General features: G+C 46.8%; 1 protein-coding gene across 4 annotated transcripts in view; it reads right to left on the reverse strand.

The window, feature by feature from the left end:
- Positions 1 to 16,160, reverse strand: part of ADARB1 (adenosine deaminase, RNA specific B1) — an 84,311-nt gene extending 68,151 nt beyond the window's left edge. For 2 of the 4 annotated variants that reach the window (XM_021398357.1, XM_021398356.1), the window contains exon 1: positions 3,821 to 4,304. The gene's annotated coding sequence lies outside the window, so the exon portion shown is untranslated. Of the gene's footprint in view, positions 1 to 3,820; positions 4,305 to 15,981 lie in introns of those variants that run through there. The other 2 variants (XM_021398354.1, XM_021398355.1) reach the window with 2 other exon arrangements.

The raw sequence follows: 19,567 nt of genomic DNA on the forward strand, positions 1-19,567 counted from the left end.
TGCTCTTCAATGTCTTTATCAATGACATAGATGATGGAATCGAGTGTACCCTCAGCAAGTTTGCAGATGACACCAAGCTGAGCGGTGCAGTCGATACACTGGAAGAAAGGGAAGCCATCCAGAGGGACCTGGACAGGCTGGACAAGTGGGCCCATGTGAACCTAATGAGGTTCAACAAGGCCAAGTACAGGGTGCTACACTTGGGCCAGGGCAATCCCAGGTATTTATACAACCTGGGGGAAGAAGTACTTGAAAGCAGCCCTGCGGAGAGGGACTTGGGGGTCCTGGTGGACGAGAAGCTGGACGTGAGCCAGCAGTGTGTGCTGGCAGCCCGGAGGGCCAACTATGTTCTGGGCTGCATTAAAAGAGGAGTGGTCAGCAGGGAGAGGGAGGTGGTGGTCCCCCTCTACTCGGCTCTCGTGAGGCCCCATCTGGAGTACTGTGTCCAGGCCTGGGGCCCCCAGCACAAGAAGGACATGGAGCTGTTGGAACGAGTGCAGAGGAGGGCCACCACCAAGATGATCAGAGGGCTGGAGCACCTCTCCTATGAGGAAAGGTTGAGGGAAGTGGGCTTGTTTAGTTTGGAGAAGAGAAGGCTCCGGGGAGACCTCATTGTGGCCTTCCAATACTTGAAGGGAGCGTATAAACAGGAGGGGGATCGTTTGTGAGGGTGGATAGCGATAGGACAAGGGGGAATGGTTTTAAGCTGAGACAGGGGAGATTTAGGTTAGATATTAGGAGGAAGTTTTTCACACAGAGGGTGGGACGCACTGGAACAGGTTGCCCAGGGAGGTTGTGGATGCCCCGTCCTTGGAGGCATTCAAGGCCAGACCGGACGTGGCTCTGGGCAGCCTGGTCTAGTGGCTGGCGACCCTGCACTTGGCAGGGGGGTTGAGACTCGATGATCTTTGAGGTCCTTTTCAACCCAAGCCATTCTATGATTCTATGATTCTATGATTCTCTACCTCCATGTCTTCACATATAACATAAAAACTTCTACAAATGCATGATTTCATATACATGCATATACTGCATGCATTTTCTCTGAAATAAGGAGGAAGTCATTAACTCAGAAGTTTAGGCAGCCAGCTGCTCTCTGAATGACAGCCAAAACAATGTGAACACATACTGAACCAAGAAACCAAGACTTCAGCTCCGAGGAAAAAAAAAAAAAACCTCAACTAAGGATGCCAGCAGTCTCCTAATACAGGTCCTGAAGTCATTTATTCAAAACTACTCACCCCGCACACATTAAAGTAGTATTCATCACCAGCATAACCAGAACACTGAGAGACACGGACCTGCTGGAGGGCATCCAGCAAAGGGCCACAAAAATGATCCACAGAATGGAACACCTCTCCTACAAGGACAGGCTGAGAGAGCTGGGGCTCTTCAGCCTAGAGAAGGTTGTGAGATGACCTGACAGCAGCCTGTCAGTAACTAAAGGGAAAAAAAAAAACAGGAAAGAAGGGGACAGACTCTTTAGCAGGGTCTGTAGTAATAGAACAAGGGGAAATGGCTTCAAGCTTAAAGAGGGTAGATTTAGGTTAGATATAAGGAAAAAATCTTTTACAGTGAGGGTGGTGAGGCACTGGAACAGGTTACAGTGGTGTAATGATGTGACCTTCATTAAACTGGAAGACTACCATCCTTTTATCATCATTCAGGCTAGGTCTCATGATGCTGTGACAAGAAAACTAAAGAATGTTTAAAGGGATTTTGCGTCCCTTGGAAAGACGTTGAAGGGAGCGGGGTGCGGACAGTGTTCTCCTCTGTCCTCCCAGTGGGTAGCTAGGACCCAGAAAGAAGGAGAACATGTCAGGTAAATGACTGGCTGAGGGGGTGGTGTCTTGATAAAGGCTTTGGGCATTTCGATCTAGGGCAGGCCTTTGAGAAACCAGATATGTGGGCCTCTGGTGGACTCCAACTGAGCAAGTGGGGCACAAGTGTTCTGGGGAGCAAGCTCTCTGTATTGATTACCAGGGCTTTAAACTAGGTTCAACAGGGGAAGGAAGTGAAGTTAGATGGGACAGAGAAAGGCTGGGGGATGTTGTAACTGTTAGAGGTTGCAGGGAAAAACCCAAGTTGTCCCATAGGATCATGCAAGCGTTCCTCAGAGAAGGTCATGTTGCCGATACCCTATCCAAAGTCTTCTTGCGTCCCTCTAGGGGTAACTGCCCCTGCTGCTTCCCTACAGTGCCTGTATACCAATGCACGTAGCATGGGAAACAAACATGATGAGCTGGAGAACTGTGTATGGTCACAGAGCCATGATCTCATTGCAATCATGGTGATGTGGTGAGACAGCTTGCATGACTGGAACGCTGTCATGGAGGGCTATGTCCTTTTTAGGAAAGACAGACTGGGGAAGCAAGGTGGAAGAGCTGTCCTTTATGTGAGAGAACAACTAGAATATATCAAGCTCCACCTGGGGCAACATGAAGAATGTGTGGACAAGCTTGTGGGTGAGAATTAAGGGGCAGGCTGGTACAGGTGACACCGTTGTGGAGGTCACCAGATCAGGAGGATGAAGTTGATGAGGCCTTCTACAAGCAGCTGGAAGTAGCCTCACAAACCCAAGCACTGGTTCTCATGATGGACTTTAATCATCCAGACATCTGTTGAGTAAGCAATACAGCCAGGCAAGCATGATTCAGATGGTTCCTGCAATACACTGAAGATAATTTTCTGATACAGGTGGTGGAGGAGCCAACAAGGCAGGGGATGCTTCTGGACCTTGTTCTTACCAACAGGGATGGGCTTGTTAGGGATGTGAAGGTTGGGGACAGCTTGGGATGCAGCTGTCATGAGAATGGTGTTCAACAGCCTGAGTGGAAGAAGTAAGGATTGCTACCCTGGACTTTCAGAGAGCCTACTTCAACTTTTTCTGGTGCTTACTTGGAGGTATCTCGTAGGCTAGAGTGCAAGATGGCAAGGGGGCCAGTGAGAGCTGGGCAACATTTAAACAGCACTTCTTCCAAGCTCAGGATCAGTGCATCCCTAAGAGTAGGAAATCGGGGAAGGGAGGCAGGAGACCCGCGTGAATGAGCAAGGAGCTCATGGATAAGATCAAGGGGGAAAAGAAGGTCTATGAAATGTGGAAAGAGGGCCTGTCCTGCTGGGAGGAGTACAGCAGTGTTGTCAGGGCCTGCAGGGATGTGATGAGGAAGGCCAAGGCCCACCTGGAGTTGAAGCTGGCAAAGGAGATAAAGGATAATAAGAAAGGCTTTTTTTAAGTATGTTAATAGAAAAAGAGACTAGGGATAATGTCGGTCCCCTGCTGAACAAGGAGAGTGTCCCGGTAACAGGGGATGCTGAGAAGGTGGAGATGCCGAACACCTTCTTTGCTTTGGTCTTCACTTCAAGGACCACCCCCCTTCCTCCCCCCCCATGACTCCTGGACCCTGGAGGCAAGAGAAAGAGTCCAGGAAATGGAGAGCTTCCCTCTGGTTGAGGAGTGGGTGGTCCGGAGAGCATCTGGGTGGATAAGTGTGCACAAATCCATGGGCCCTGATGGAATGCATCCACATGTGCTGAGGGAGCTGGCAGAGGTGATTGCCAAGCCATTCTCTGTCACCTTTGACAGGTCTTGGAGAACAGGAGAGGTACCTGAAGACTGGAGGATAGCCAGTGTCACTCCGGTCTTCAAAAAGGGCAAAAAGGAGGATCTGGGAAACTACAGGCCAGTCAGCCTCACCTCTGTGCCTGGAAAGGTGATGGAAAGCTTGTTCTCAATGCCATCTCCAAGCAATTGGAAGAGAAAAAGGTCATCAGGAATAGTCAGCATGGATTCACCAAGAGGAAAACATGCGCAACCAACCTTGTAGCCTTCCATGATGGCATCACTGGCTGGGCAGATGTGGGAAGAACAGTGGATGCTGTCTACCTTGACTTCAGCAAGGCTTTTGATACTGTCTCCCATGACATCCTGATAACGAAGCTAAGAAAGTGTAGGATAGATGAGTGAACGGTGAGGTGAGTTGAGAACTGGCTGACTGGCTGAGCTCAGAGGGTGGTGATCAGCAGCGCAGTGTCCGGTTGGAAACCTGTGACCAGCGGTGTCCCCCAGGGGTCAGTGCTGGGTCCGGTCTTGTTCAATATCTTCACTGACGACCTTGATGAAGGGATAGCGTCCACCCTCAGCAAGCACACTGATGATACAAAGCTGCAAGGAGTGGCTGACACATCTGAAGGCTGCGCTGCCATTCAGCAAGACCTGGGCAGAGGAGAGCCAAGCAGTAAGAAACCAGATGAGGTTTAACAAAAGCAAGTGTAGAGTCTGCACCTGGGAAGGAATAACTGCAAGTATCAGTACAGATTGGGGCACGACCTGCTGGAGAGGAGCTCTGCAGAGAAGGACCTGGGGGTCCTGGTGGACGACAGGTTGGCCATGAGCCAGCAGTGTGCCCTGGTGGGCAAGAAGGCCAATGGGATCCTGGGGTACATTACAGGGAGTGTGGCCAGCAGGTCAAGGGAGGTGATCCTTCCCTTCTACTCTGCCCTGGGCAGGCCTCACCTGGAGTACTGTATCCAGTTCTAGGCTCCCCAGTACAAAAAAAGAGAGGGATCTCCTTCCAGAAGAAGGAGAGTCCAGAAGGGGGCCACAAAGATGATAAAGGGCCTGGAGTATCTCCCCTATGAGGAAAGGCTGGGTGATATGGGTATGTTCAGCCTTGAGAAAAGACTGAGAGGGGATCTTATTAATGTTTATAAATATCTTAAGTGTGGGAGATAAAGGGACACGGCCAACCTCTTTTCAGTGATCTGTGGGGACAGGACAAAGGGAAACGGCCATAAGCTGGAGCACAGGAAGTCCCACACCAATATGTGAAAGAACTTCTTCACGGTGAGGGTAACAGAGCACTGGAACATGCTACCCAGAAGGGGCATATATATTCATATCAAACACCCATCTGGATGCCTACCTCTGCAGCCTGCTGTAATGAGCCTTCTTTGGCAGGGGGGTTGGACTCTACCTCCGGAGATCCCTTTCAACCCCTACAATTCTGTAATTCTGTGGTTGATTCCCTGTTGTAGTACACGTGTCACGGATCTCGGTCTGTAACGCAGGAAGGCCCTTCCCCATATGCTTGTTATTGGTTCACCTACATACTTGAACCTGTGTCGTAGACACAGGGGGCCATGCTTCTTTGTTTTCATAACAAAGGGCACAACAACTCCGTGTATGGCCTTTCGGAAGTAACAGGTCAGAAGCGGGATATTCAATATGATTGGCCAGGAGCCCTGAGTGAGCTTCTGGAACAGTCTAGTAAAAAGATAAGAAATACTATATAGTTCTGTAGCTTTTACCAATAAACGCCATTTTGCTGCATATCATATTGATGCTGTGTGTGGTATTTGGCCAGGACTGCGTTTTGGTTCTCTACGTGCAAGAATAATACTAAAAGGGTCGCCGGAGTTCGGTAACAATTCCCCATGCTGGAGACTTTCAAGGGGAGGCTGGATAAGGCCCTGGGCAACCTGATCTAGCTGTGGTGTCCCTGTTCATTGCAGGGGAGTTGGAAGGGACCTCTGAGGGTGATCTAGTCCAACTCTAAGGATTCTATAATTCTATGATGAACAATGTACACCCGAAGTCTAGCAAACTGCTGGAGCGTGAGGAGTCTGTAAGCACTGAAAATATCAGTGGATGTAAAAATGCATATATATTCGCTTTCCTGTGAGTGGATCTAGGGGATGCTGCTGCTTTCAAATTGCTCAGAGAGCTGTGCTGTTTGTACATTTCACAGAAGAGCCACCGCAGCCCCATATCAGAGCAACCCATAAGGGTCTCAGACCATCATTGTCTTGACTGAACACCTTGGGGGCAAAAAAAATGACTACAGGTTTAGTTAAGAATTATGACACGATTGTGGCTCAACAGCAAGAACAGCACATATTTTGCAGTGACAGTGCAGTACTGAATTTTAAATTATTTACTTACCTTTTGCTAGGAGACTTCATTGTCTAGTTGTTCTTCTGGACCCCCTAATGAGAGAAAGTCTGCAGCTAAGCAGCGTTAGTAATTTCCATCTCCTCCCAGGCAAAGGGATTATCCTGTCCTGATTAATATTGCTGTTCTCTACTTCATGCCTAATTTTGACTATATCCGTGCACTGAACGTTAGGCAAGACTTCACCAGAAAATAGGTTTGCAAGAAAGGGAGCAGCAAGAACAAAGCCAAAACCCTTAGTTAGTGTCAAGAACCTAAGCTATACCAGGGCTACCAGGAGAACAATTATTTTCCCCATCTCCTACCATTGCACTATAAAAGCTATGACTTCAAAATACTAGCGTTTTTTTCCTTTACGATGCAAAGTAGCCTATTTCATCCATGCTGTTCTAATAGATCAGATGATGCTCTGGCAAGAGAATAACAGTCAATAGCCAAATTCCTGAAATGCAATGTAGCTTTTATTGCAAGAATCAAATATGGTATTTCTAGTCTCTTGCATGTTCACTTAGTGCAATCAAGAAGAGCTACTGAGAAAATGTTCCCAAAGATGTTGTGAAAGCTTACTTAAGACCAAAAAGCCTACTTTCTTTTAAAGAAAATTTCTTGAACAGTGTATTAGGGAAAACACAAATTGAAAGACAACTCTGAAGGTGAAGTAGGCTTATGCCCAAAGAGTCAGCAAGAACAGTAATGCTGAGGGAAGTCACATACATTCGTAATAGTAACAGCAAAACGGACCTCAGAAGTATCACGGTTCATCCAAGATCGAGATCTTGCATGCTGACTGTTAAAACAAACTGAACCCTACATGAAATGCAGGTAGCTTTGCCAACAGAAACAAGGAAGTCAAAGGAAACGGAAAAGGAACAGCAAAGTTGGTAATATTGTCTAAAAATTCTGAGTTTTATCTGGACTGCTAAGAAATTATCCATCCTAATATGAAATATAGACTCCTTCCTGCTCTCCTTGGAAGGGTTTAACACTAGATGACATACAGCAGGGAAAAGCGCTGAGCACCTCGCAGAACTCCCACAGAGACTCTTCAGCACCACGGAGAGCTACAGTTCCGGAGCTCCAGCAATACGGAGTGCTCCCAGCACGTCCCTCCAGCACTACGGAGAGCATCCCACCAGTGACCACAGCCGGCGCGTGCTCCTGCATATCACGTAGCACCACAGCCCGACTGCGCAGCTCCCGCCACGCTGCACAGGTAGTACAAATGAAGAGAGACTTTTCCTTCCCACAGCTCTTCCTGAATCTCTCGGCAGGGCTTTAGACAGCAAAGGATACGCACTAAGTGTCTTTACCGGGAGACAAGCATAAATCTGTTGTCATCTTGATCTCTTCAAGTCAATCAACCCTCCCAGAAATGGAAAACAGGAAATAAAAACGAATGTCATGGCAAACTTCAAGTCGTGAAAAATACTTCATACTTTATCTAAGGAAATTTGTTCACAGAAAAACTGCTCTTGAAGTACAAAAGAAAAAAATAGCAAGAATCAATGTATCAAACATTTTATGCAAGTACAACTACACTATCTTTCAAAAATATAAACAAATTATCATCTTGATAATAAATATGAGCTGAAGCCCAAAAGAATTGTTTTACTTCCCGGCAAGTTTACGTATAGATCTTATTAGCAGTGAGCTTGGTTCTTTTGTAAACTCAGAAGCAGGAGGAAAAGTATGTAAGATTACATTAATATTATATTTAAGCATATGTAAGGAAAGTGAATTAAATACTGATTATACACTCAATTCAAAAAAGGAAAAAAAAAAAAGGCGAAAAAACCCCACTTAGTTACTAATAGTAGCTTTCAGGGGATAATAGAAGAAAAAGAAGGTTGCACCAGAAAAAACAGACACAGCTACAGTAGAATTCACTGTCTCTCATTACTTGCACTCATCAGTGCTGGAGTCTATGGAAATAGGCTTTTATATAAAAAGATAAACTACCCAAAGGCTTGCAGGCTAATGGTCTCTTTGCACAGGCATAGCAGTACATATTCTAGGATTTTTTTCCAACTTTTTGTCACTGTAGAAAAACAGAGCTGGCTTTCACAAAACTTCCCAGATTTTTGCAAGGAGACTCAAACACACTGGAAAAGCTGACTTCACATAGTTCTTGATATTACAACAATGGAAGGACTTGGTCATCCTCACAAAAAAAACAGAGGGGGACTTGAGTGCTCACACTGCCACTGGACCAAGCATATAAGGGTCAAAACAGGATTTTTCTGCACTTTCCTGGAAGCTCTATAGCCTGGGTGATTTTGTCCCTTTGCCTGTACTTTATTAAAAGCTCATACTAGCTCTCAGACTAGAGCTCCATGCCTTTGCTCAACTCAGTCATATTTTCCCGTTTCACATTCTTCAGAGCTGCAAACTCAGCAAACAGTCCCAAATCAACTTCTGATTACGTAAAGGCTCATTAGCAATGATGGTACAAGCCTATCACAAATTTACAGATTGCAGATGTAGCCTCCAGAGCTCACCTTTGTGCTTGCTGGCACCCAAAGTGAGTCCACACAGATGCTCCCAGACACATGAGACAAAGCACAGGGCAGAGACTGACTGACTCAGGGGACAGACTTCAGACAGCACACTCCTGATACCAATTAAAATGCTAACATGTACACCCAAAATATCACTGCCAGAATCACTGTTTCTAGTTAAGCAAAAATTTCCAGCTCCTCTTTGTTATCAAAACACAGTATCACACTACATCAAACTCCAGAATATTGCTTGGCATTGGTCAATGGCAGAATCATAGAATGGCTTGGGTTGGAAGGGATCCCAAGGATCATCAAGTTCTAATCCCCCTGGATAGACAGCATCTGTAAAAATACAACTACAAGAATCTCTATATAACACACATTAAATCCCAGGAAAGCTCATCTGCTCTCTGCACCTGAGAAATGACTTCACTGGATGTTAAGAATGCTTCCAACCAAGAGAGAGGCTGCATTTCAAGAGCAGACAACAAAGCCAGCTCTTCTGGAAGTGCAGTGCCACATGGCTATTCTGAAAACCCTCGTGAGGAGAAAAAAAAAAATCATTTCCAGTAAGGTTAAAATGCATTATCTTTGGTTTACTGTGGAATACAATCATAATTCAGGGAAGACGCGCAGCCTCCCCTCCTGTCTGTGGCTCCACACTTGCCACAGAGCACATACATTTTGTGCAGATTACAGACACAGTAGGTTCAAGGGGCTGAAAACCTCCAAGGATCAGTGTCCGAAATGGGATGTTTGACCAGGTCTGAAGCGTAAGTTAAAAAAAACTACTAAAATTTGAGTGAGAAAAAAAACGCTATGTCTCATACAGATTAATAACCCCCCATGAACACAATCTCTTCTGACGCATTGCTGATTTCCCTCATGCAAAAGCATTGAAAACACATAAAACATGCACACTGCAAAGTTCTTTAAACTTGATTAAAGACTACCAGGACTGGAAAAAAAAAAAAAAAAAGGCAAATACTTAACAAAACAGAAATTTTCCTCCTCCTTCAGTTTCCCACTGTGAACTACATCTATGTATCAGGAGCAAGCTAGAAAACTTGGGCAGCAGAGGAGGTTTATAAACCAGGCTCCCCCACCAAGCTAGCTTTTTAAGTTTCCCACAAATGAAGCAGAGCTCAGCCATCTAACATCCAACTGCCTATTGCCCAGAATTCTCATTTTTTTCAGATACCTAAACATAGCAATACTGATCCTCTCTATTTAGATGTGAAAAATATAGCAAGTCTAAGAACAAAGGCAGTGTTGAAATGTGTTATCTTAGTCTGTTTTCCATCAGCACGTATTTTTTCCTTGCTATTCTTGTAATAGTCTATAGTGAGCCAGGCCACCTCCAGGCTGTTGGGAAGAGCTACACTTTTATTTCACAAGGAATAGGACAATTCTGCAGAGACACTTTCCTTCGATACTTTCCCACTCCACAGAAATAGCTGCTTCACAAACCTCCTAATTTATCGTCTGTACCTTGGTGTTTGTATTCCCCCTATCTGGATTCTTCTACCAGACCCATCCACATTTACGTTCCAGCTAACATACATGCGTATGTAAACTTGTATTAATAAAAAGATAGGGTTGCTAATGCTTTTGAATTAAAGATCCTACTATGCTCTTACTAGGATTCACATAAAGATTTTCTTTTTAATTAAGTACACTCAATATTTGAGCTGAAAAAATTATAGCTCATTTTAATTCACAGTGGACTTTGTAAGCAAGTTTTCATAAAATCTGCATCTAAAGAAGTCAAAGATATTTCCCCTCTAATAGTTTCCCAAACTATGCCCAAATACTACAGTATAACTAAGCAAGGAAAAAAGATAGTGAACATTCAAATTTAAAGACTCACTCGTTAATAAAGATGAGAAGCTGAATAATCAACCTAAATAAAAATCAACCTAATTTTAGATGTACTGAACTACTGCTACTGAATAGTAGAAGTCCTTCTGAATGAAAGAGGCAGGGAACAATTGTCTCTGAAACTTATCAAACAAAACAGGAACCTCAGCTAGAAGCCTCAAAACCCCTATGTAAAAATGCTACAGTTAACAAATGAAAGAAACAGAGGTTTACCATGCTTTCTTCTTCTCCTCTTTTCAAAGAAATTTTAAACAGTTCATCTCTTCCCAGGGCTGATATGACAAATGTAACAGCAGAAAGGAGTAGGGAGAGTCACTGGGAAATCAAGAGAGCCAGTATATACAGTTTGGAACAATTATAAGTTGGCATTAGTATAGTCCTGATGCCTGGCATAACCAAAGCTCCCCTCATAAAGCTGACAGTATTATAGTAACAAAAGTAACAGACAGAAAAGCAATTGATTAGACAGTACATCTGGACATGCAGCTCCAAATTCAAGCTCCTCACCAAATGAAGATATTTTCTACTTTTCTTTAAATTACAAATCTAGTATATTCCTTCTCCACTTTCTCAAAATGAGAATACTTCAGATATTCAGCACTGTAGCCACAAGGCTCAAAATACAGGACCAAGAACACCATTGTGCTAGAATCTCTTTAAAAGAAAAAGACAACAAAATGCACAAGCTGATTTTCTTGTTCCAGTATACCTCACTAGAGAAAAGCTCCAGAAACCAAATTGGAAAAGAACATCCAAGTAAACATCTTAAATCTGTGCTGGTGAAAATAGGAAAGAGGCAATCCTCTTAAATCCCCAAAACAAATTTTCCTTTTGCATCTTTGCCAAAAGCACTCTACGCAGAAAAACTGATCCACAGACTTACATGACACCTATGCAAGAGCATTTTCCTAGACAAATGCAGAAGTCTTTACAGGGACATTTTAAATTTTCCCTTGTTTCCCACTCACAAGCAGGCTTGCTCCTGTGCCCTCTGCCTTAACCACCCCAGGGTCAAAAGGAAAGAGAAGGTGGCCAGAGCTGGCCTGTTTCCTCATAACCCATGGCAATGCAAGGAGGCTGCTGGCAGGCCGGCCCTCTCTATCCCCATGAGAGGAAACAAGGAAACTCGCTCCTCCTGGATCGCCTTGTGAAACATGTTTTCCTGTTTGTCTTTCAACCACCAAGATCCTCTGATGTGTAACAATATCTTCACACTCAGCCAACAGCTCTTCCTTTCACTGGAGCAATAATCAAAGAATTTCCTCCACTCAGATTTCCCCACACAAAGCCTTGGCACTTACCATTGACATCTCTATCCTCTTGTTTCTTTCAGGGATATTGATAACATGACGCTTATGCAATGGGAAATCAATTTAAGAAACATACGGGGGTGGCAGGGGGGAAAAGAAAAAAAACATTTGTTCACAGAGGCAATTCTACTTTAAAAGCACAGGCAGTATCCTCAGTGTAAGGCAGAAACATAAAGAGACCTAACTCTATGTAGCAATCAGAAAGATCAACACGATGTAAAAGTCGTTACAAAAGAAGTGGAAAGACCAACATGATAGAAAGGTGCTACAAAAAAAAAAAGGGGAAGTAGATCTCTCACCCATATCAGAAGATTCTGGGTTCGCAGGGAAAAGCTCTACCGAGGAGGGATCTCCAGAAAGAAATCCTTCCTCAGTGACAGCCAGCCCTTAAATGAGGCCTAAGTGCCAGGCTCCACCGCTTCTGGTTGCACAGGTGAATTGCCTTCACCTGTGCTTCCAGGGCTGACTGGGTCTCTCCTCCAGGTGTTCAATCAATGGTTCCAGCCATGACTCAACAGTTCCCATACACCCTACCACACCAGGGAATAAATCTGTTCCTACGTATGGCTAACTTTTCACAACTCCACTTCAGGCACATAAATAAATAAATTTTAAAATGAAATAAATTAATTAAAAAATCACAAGCCATAGATACAAAACTGTTAGCAAAGTCATCAAGTATAAAGGAAAGAAGCTGGCAGTCTCAGCATTTCCCAGTACTTCTACAGATGCTCTGTATCACACATAAGAAAAATTAGTGCTTACAGTTCCACCAACAGCCACTTCACATGCTGAAAGCAGCCCAGCATCCACAGCCAGCAGACAACCAGGGGACACTCCTGCAGCCAGCTTCTTCTCTCAGCTCATTGGCAGTGGCTGGATGTGCAGTGGAAGTGATAGCACTGAGTCACCATGCTGGCAGCCAGCCCCAACTAACCCTCACAGCTGCCGACACAGGGCTACAGTGCGCAGCTCAAGGTAACCTCTCCTCTCGAGTCATTCCACCAAGCTTCCTTCGCATGGGAACTGTCCAACCACAGGGTAAGTAGAAAGATCCCAATTCCTCCTGCAGCCAGATGCCCTTCAGAGGGATGTTGTCTCAGACAAGCTTGGTTCCCAAGCAACATAGTATCTCTTACCTCTGTGGTTTGCTGGTTTTTTTGTTGTTGTTGTTGTTTTTATTTATTTGTTTCCCTTCTGTTTGATTGGCTGGTTCTTTTTTTTTTTTTTAGTGTTCAGGTGTGTTGCTGCTCACCTACAGACCCCAATGCTCACAGTCAATTCCCACAAGATTCATAAGACTACTGATGGCCTCTGCAAGGATTCAGATTGCAAAAAACAAATATTTCTCATACCTATCATGCAACAAAGCTTCATTAGAAAGATAGAAAAAATGCATTCTGCTGTTAAACAGTAGGAAAGAGCAAAAAAATAGCCACATTGTATGCAAACAGGAAAGAAGCTAGCTAAAAAGTATAACTTCATTTGCTTGCATAATCAATTTGCCACACACTGTTGTTGGTTTTTTTTTTTTTTTTTTTGCCATGTAGCATTTATATTATAAAGGCATTTCCTTTAAAACCAAGGTACATAAACAACATTCTCTACTAATAAACACAGTTCAAAACCACAGTTAATCTTTGGTACTTAAACTGAAATCCACAGCATGGCAGCTGGATGGCCAGAGTGCCAAGCATTTACTGGATTCAGAAGCTGCAGAAACAGCAAGCAAAACGCACCTCTTTTAACAGATCGCGTCCTCCGATGTTTCAACATCTGATGGATGGTACTATCCTGAGAAGCAACACCCACTGTCAGCACCCACTGCCAGTCTGCTTCTATCAAAACTCTGTGGCACAGAGAAGCACCAAACCACCAATCCAGCTGATTCATCGCATCTCACTAAGGGCATACCTACCACTGCCAACGCCCGAACTTCTGAAGACACAGATCACATCCCAAAAACATCAATGTAAGTTTCTTAGATGGCTCCCCAGTACAAATGCTTGATGTCTCCTTACTTAACAGCAGCCCGCCATTTCGAGGCAGGATGCCTGACCAGATTACAAACAACCCAGGGCTCAGCAAAGGGCATACTGTGTGCAGAGATGAGTTTGCCCAAAAGCAGGAGTGCCCAAGCAGATTCCAGTGCCATCATGCTGTGACGACCCCAGGTCTGAGCTAATAAACCCAGCCACCTAAAAGATTTTACCAGCTTCAGTCAAAACGGACCTAGCTTTTAAAAGAGGAAAAAAAAAAAACCTGCCACTTATGACAAGGTAAACACACTATGGAAGACTTCCATGCTTATAGCAAGAGAGAGGCCTATCATCAGAAGCTGTGGCTCTGTACTTCTGCTCACAAACCAAATAGCATAGAAAGGGCACAGAGCTTTCACTAGAGCAGATAATTCAGAATAAGCCAGAGGCAAATAAAAAAACGGCCTGAGGGATGTGTTTCATAGCTGTGCTTGTGAGCTATGAAACACATTCCTCTTCAAACATCAAGCACAACATCCTCGGGACCTTCTCTGAACACAAGTTTTCAGAAATCAAATTCTCCTATCGAATGCAGCAGCGACCATGCAAGCCATGCCCTTTGCTACAGCACAAAACAGGCACAGAGTTAGGCGCAGCTGCACTGCACTCCCTGGAGCTGAGGAGCTGCTGCTTCAGCACAGAAGCCACAGAGAGAAGCCTCGGCAAGCACACTGAAAAAGAAACTTGGAAAGCCCTTATGTGCCAGGGTCACAGCTTATCTGTCATGCTCTGATAAACTGTGTGGTAAAACATGAAATCACCTTATACCTTTTTCCCCTTTTCCTTAATTACTGAAATCCAAGGATTTTGCAGACACACAGCTGCAGGAAGCCATTGCCGGAGGTCTGCCTGCCAAAACTGAGCACTGTGACAACGGGCTGGCTCCAGGCAGCTCCCCACACAAGGTGCAGGGAGCTGCAGCACAGGCAAGCAGCAGCCTGCAGACCTCCTTCGGCTGAGGGCAGTGCCTCCAAGCTGCATTCCAGCAAACATGGCAGTGTGCAAGCAGTGGGGAAGATGGGCTGCTAGAGGGCTGGTGGGAATTTTTCCATGCCACGGTGCCACCTCAGCTGCAGGCATTACTAAGCTTTCCTCCAATCATCGCAAGCGTACATGCACGAGTGGCCAAGAGTACATTACTCACTGCAGGAAGAAAGTGAAGCAGACAGAAGATTTGGTAAACCCCTCAAGGAAATATCTCAGACATCCTAAAAGTAACAACACTCATTCAAGACATGACTGTTTACACTACAAGACTCATTACACAGGATGCTCGCCTACTTTTATAGATAGATATCACAACAATTGAGTGCTAAATAAACCCAAACAATTATTCTAAAAAGGTGTTCCATCACTAATTATTGTAAACATCTCCATTTCCCTGTGGGCTGCCTTGCTGCTGCTTGTGCAGCCCTCTAGCCTCCACGGCAGACAGCTGGCAGAGCAGAGGCAGCCAGGGCTGTTGCCACAGCACACGCACACAAAGACACAAGGCCACATTCTTGGTTGTGCTACAGAACCAGCAAGTTTTAATCGATCACTGCAAGGATTTCCGAGGAATAAAAGCGCTCCAAGCGCCACTGCAGAACCCCGTGCCGCGGCAGTGCAAGAGGATCGCACTCAGGCGGCGAAGAGCAGAAACACCGCCGGGGTTCTACCTGAAAGAACCTGCGGGAAATGGAAGAGGCGAGGCGCCCGCACTCAGACGTGTCCGTTCGGAGGGCTGAGGAAAAGCGCCGGCCGGACGCGCCTGCCTCCACGGAGCAGCTCGGTTCCCGGCCGCGTAGCCCGGAGATGTGCCGGGCGGCGTGAAGGCTGAGCCAGCCCCCAGCGCCTGCACGGCTCCTGCCTTCCAAGTACCGCAGCTGCCCCTCCGGACCACAAACCCAGTGCCGGCTGCCTCGGGCCCCGACCGCGGGCTCTGTTGCCGTGAAGGGGCCTTGGACAGCGATGCCAGGCGGCCGAGCCCCGGCTGCCTGGGAGACGGGGCTACGAGCCCGGCGGCCCGAGCCCCGCGCTGCCCGGCCGCACCAGGGGGCTCCGGGGCTGGAGCTGCCGCCGCGCCGCCACCCCCTCAAAATGGCTTCGCCACCGCCGCGGCCCCTTGCCGGGCAGGGCCACCCGCAGCCCCCCCGCTCCGCCGGGCGCGCCGCACTGCACACGCTACGCCATGCCGCGCCGCGCTCCACAGGTGAGGGCCGTCCGCTGTCGGCCCCGGCACCTGCCGCCGTGTTAGGACCCGGACGGGTCCCGCGGGGCGCTTCCGCCGCCGCCCCCCGTCTCGTCTCGTCTCGTCTCACCTCTCGCCGCGCCGCCGCCGCCGCCGCTCCTCCATGCGCGGCCCCTGCCGAACACCGCGATGGCTCCCGCTGCGCCGCTGCCTCCGCCGGGACCGGTGCGTGCCTGCGCGCGACCGAGACAACCAGCCGCGCACCCCCGCCAACTTGCAAAACCACGCCCGGCCTGTCGGGGGCGCGAACCCCGCGCGAGGAAAGCGGCGCGGATTGGCTGAGGGCGGTGGGGAGGGACGCTCTGCGGCGCTGCGAAGGGGCGGGGCCAGGGGCCAAGGGCCGGGGCGGGGAGGGGCTGGTTGGCCTGTGCTGAGCTGCGGTAGGCGGTGTGCGGTGTGATGTGGGTGCGGGATTTCTGTTGCCGTACGTTTTGTTTGTATTGGTTCCGCGCCGGGCCTAGGCTGGGTGTCGCGGGAAAGCGGGGAGAAGTCATCTTCCAGTGGGAGCTTGGGCAGGGCAGTGCGTGGCATGCCTGGCTGCTTTGCTAAGATGAGCGTCCTCCTGCTCTATCCCCTGGTGCAGCCATCATCTGCTGTTTGTATTTCCCTTCATAGAATCATAGAATCATAGAATGGTTTGGGCTGGAAGGGACCCTTAAGATCATCTAGTTCCAACCCACCTGCTAAAGACAGGGACACCTCCCTCTAGACCAGATTGCTCACTTGTAGGCTTTTGTCTCAGAAACTGACTCCTACGTCTGTACCGGCTACACTCTTCTTGTTCCTGTTGCAATCCCTGCTGCCCAGCAGAAATCCCAGTGAGATGGCAGGATGAAGCAGTGGACAAAGAAGACAACGGGAGCCCAAGCACCGGGATGGCTGCAAGTGAAATGGTTAAAAGCATTCTTTAGAGGAAAGCGAGAAACAAAGCACACCTCAGATTCAGGAAAGTGCTTTTAGCAGGTGGAAAACTACTTCATAGTTTAATACTGCAATAAGCCTACAGTGACCCTGCTTATTCTGCATAGGATGCCTGGCTTGCATCAGCACCTGCAATTAACAGCAAGTGCCAAGAGACCTGCTGAGCCTTTCTCAGTCTCCAAGCATCTGTAGGACAGTAGGAGCTCATGACTTCTTTTACCCTTTGTACCCTAATGCCTCTGAAAGCCTCAATTTTATTTTTCGGCAAGGTCTCTTTTTTTTTTTGTCAAGAGCCACCGAAATACCAATTCTACATCAGAAAAGGAAAGAAACACTGCAAACAACCCACACCCTCTCACCTTAGTCTCTGGGGCTGTAACTGACCTCAGAGTCAGCTGGATCGGAGGACTGAGCCTCTTCGTTTCCAAAAACACCTCAGAAGGAGATAAGTGCATCCAACCACATAAAGCTGAGATGGGCAAAGTGTTTTCCATCAAAGTGCCTCCACACAGACACCAGCAGCAAATTTCATCTGCACTTCTAGTGTGAGCGTTTCATGGCTCACTATGCAAATTGTTGCTCAGGTGTTCAACCTGAATGGAATTGGAAAAGCTTTAAATAATTATGTCAAAAATGGGTTCTTGCACAGACTGCCTGCAAAAGCAGGCTTGTAATGGAAGCATGTCCTCATCTGGGGGAGTGAGGTTACTGAGCTGTGACTTCTGTTTTGCTGTCAGCATCTGCAGGTCTCAAAAGAAGCCCAACAGGACACAACAGGAAGTGGCAATGCAGCTCCACACCTGCTTTGGCCTCGCTCCTTGCAGATTTTGCTGCTTCTCAGACCTGAAGGCCAGTACTGCTCTTTTCCTCCCATCTATCTGAGCACTTCATCAAGCCCCATCATCTCATTCCCAGCCACAGCTGACCATAGACATTTACTGGTCAAGCAGAAATCTCAATTTCCCAGCTTTTTATCCCTTTGAGGTTACTGAATGAACACCAAAATTTATTAAATAAGCTATGAACTTATTTAATTTGCCCTCAGATAATATTTTTTTCATCCAAGAACCACATTAAATGCTACTAACTGCAGCCTTTTTGCCTGGAATGCTGTTTCAGAGCCTGGGGGTCACCAAGGCTGCCCAGCACAGCACCCCTCTGCAGGCCAGACTGCCCCCCAAGTGATGGGGAAGAAGTCCAGTACATGAGGAGACCATGGACAGCCCAGCCCCAGCAGCATGTATTCACAGAGAGCTCAGGATGGAGGTGGATCCATCTGCAAAAGCATCAGCTCTGTGCCCAGAAGCAAAGTGAGAGCTGGCAGATTTGAGGAAGGAAGGGACAACACTGTGTACATTCATTTATAGGAAGACCAGGAGTCAATGCTGTCCTCAACACTGTAAAAAAGTAATAGCTGTTCTGCATGCCAGTATTTCTAGTGAAAAGATGTTAGGTGTGAATTTGGTGAAATGCAGAATATATGCTGGAAATATATTCAGAAGACACTTCTACCAGGGGAGCAGTGGGACATGTTTCCATCACTTGCACCAGCACCAGGACTCTGAAAAGGGTCAAATAGACCCAAACCACAGAAAGTGCCACACAGATGGAGTGGAGAGGGTGGATGCAGAGCTTTGCAGCCTGCTTGCTCTCCACAGCAGAGCTGTCCTTCTAAACACAGCCACCACAGATGCTGGGCTGACCACAGGAAATAGTTTGCTCACCCAAAGTGAAATCTGAGCTGCTGTTGACGCCAAGGCATAAGCAAAACCCGGGGGCCACAGAACATTAAAGCAGAGGAGAGAATATCCAAAAATGCAATAGCCAGCGCCTGAAACCAAAACACTACGAGGTGAGAGGCCCTCCTGGAACCACCACTCCTCACATACATCCTTCAACTGCATGGGGGCTGCCCACAGCCCCTCTAGCAATACTCAGCCACCAGAAAAATAAGCTGTTCATTCAGGTAGTTAGGATCAAAAAAGAGCAAACATTTGAAGGACAGAATTTGATTATACCACATACTTTTGAACTGCGGTTTTCTATGTTTTTTGAGCCCGGTCATTTTATGCTTTGTCCATTCATCTGAAAAGCTGGCAAATGCTCACGTAAGGAATAGGAAAGCAAAGTTGCCAGCAATCTTACTGCAGTGCACACCTGGGCCACGGGCTACATGCCCCATGTCACGGTGAAGCATGACCACCTAGCTATCAGAGGAGTGTTTTATATACATCTTTCAGATAAAAATGATTTGTATTGCTGTATCAAACACCTCACACTAAACGCTTACTCTGCTTACTCACCCATTTCTTTAGAGCGCTTAAGGTGGTAGCACGTGTGTTACTGCATTGCATTGAGCTTCCTCCCTAGTTGTTCCATGCATGCACACAGCACCAAGCAGCTGCTCTGCTTGTGCTTGGCTTGTTCCGTCACTCTATTTGCTCCTGGCAGGGTAAGGACTCATGCACACACTGATGGGGAGGATGAAGAGGGAGATTTTCCAGCACAAAAGACTGTGCTGGAAACAACAACCTATTTTTGTACATCCTCCTTCAGAGAGAGTTCTCTGCCTCTGCCCTACCTGGGAGTGGCATTGCCTGCAGGCTGTAGGCAGGCAGCTCTTGGCTGAGGGAACCTTCACCTCCAAGAAACCTTCACCTTCCTTACTGTATTTTATTTTCAACTGAAGGAATTAAACACTAGCTCCTATTTGAGGATTGTTGTTGGTTTTTTTT

The sequence above is a fragment of the Numida meleagris genome, chromosome 5 (assembly GCF_002078875.1).
Source record: "Numida meleagris isolate 19003 breed g44 Domestic line chromosome 5, NumMel1.0, whole genome shotgun sequence".
In the NCBI taxonomy this organism is placed as follows: Eukaryota; Metazoa; Chordata; class Aves; order Galliformes; family Numididae; genus Numida; species Numida meleagris.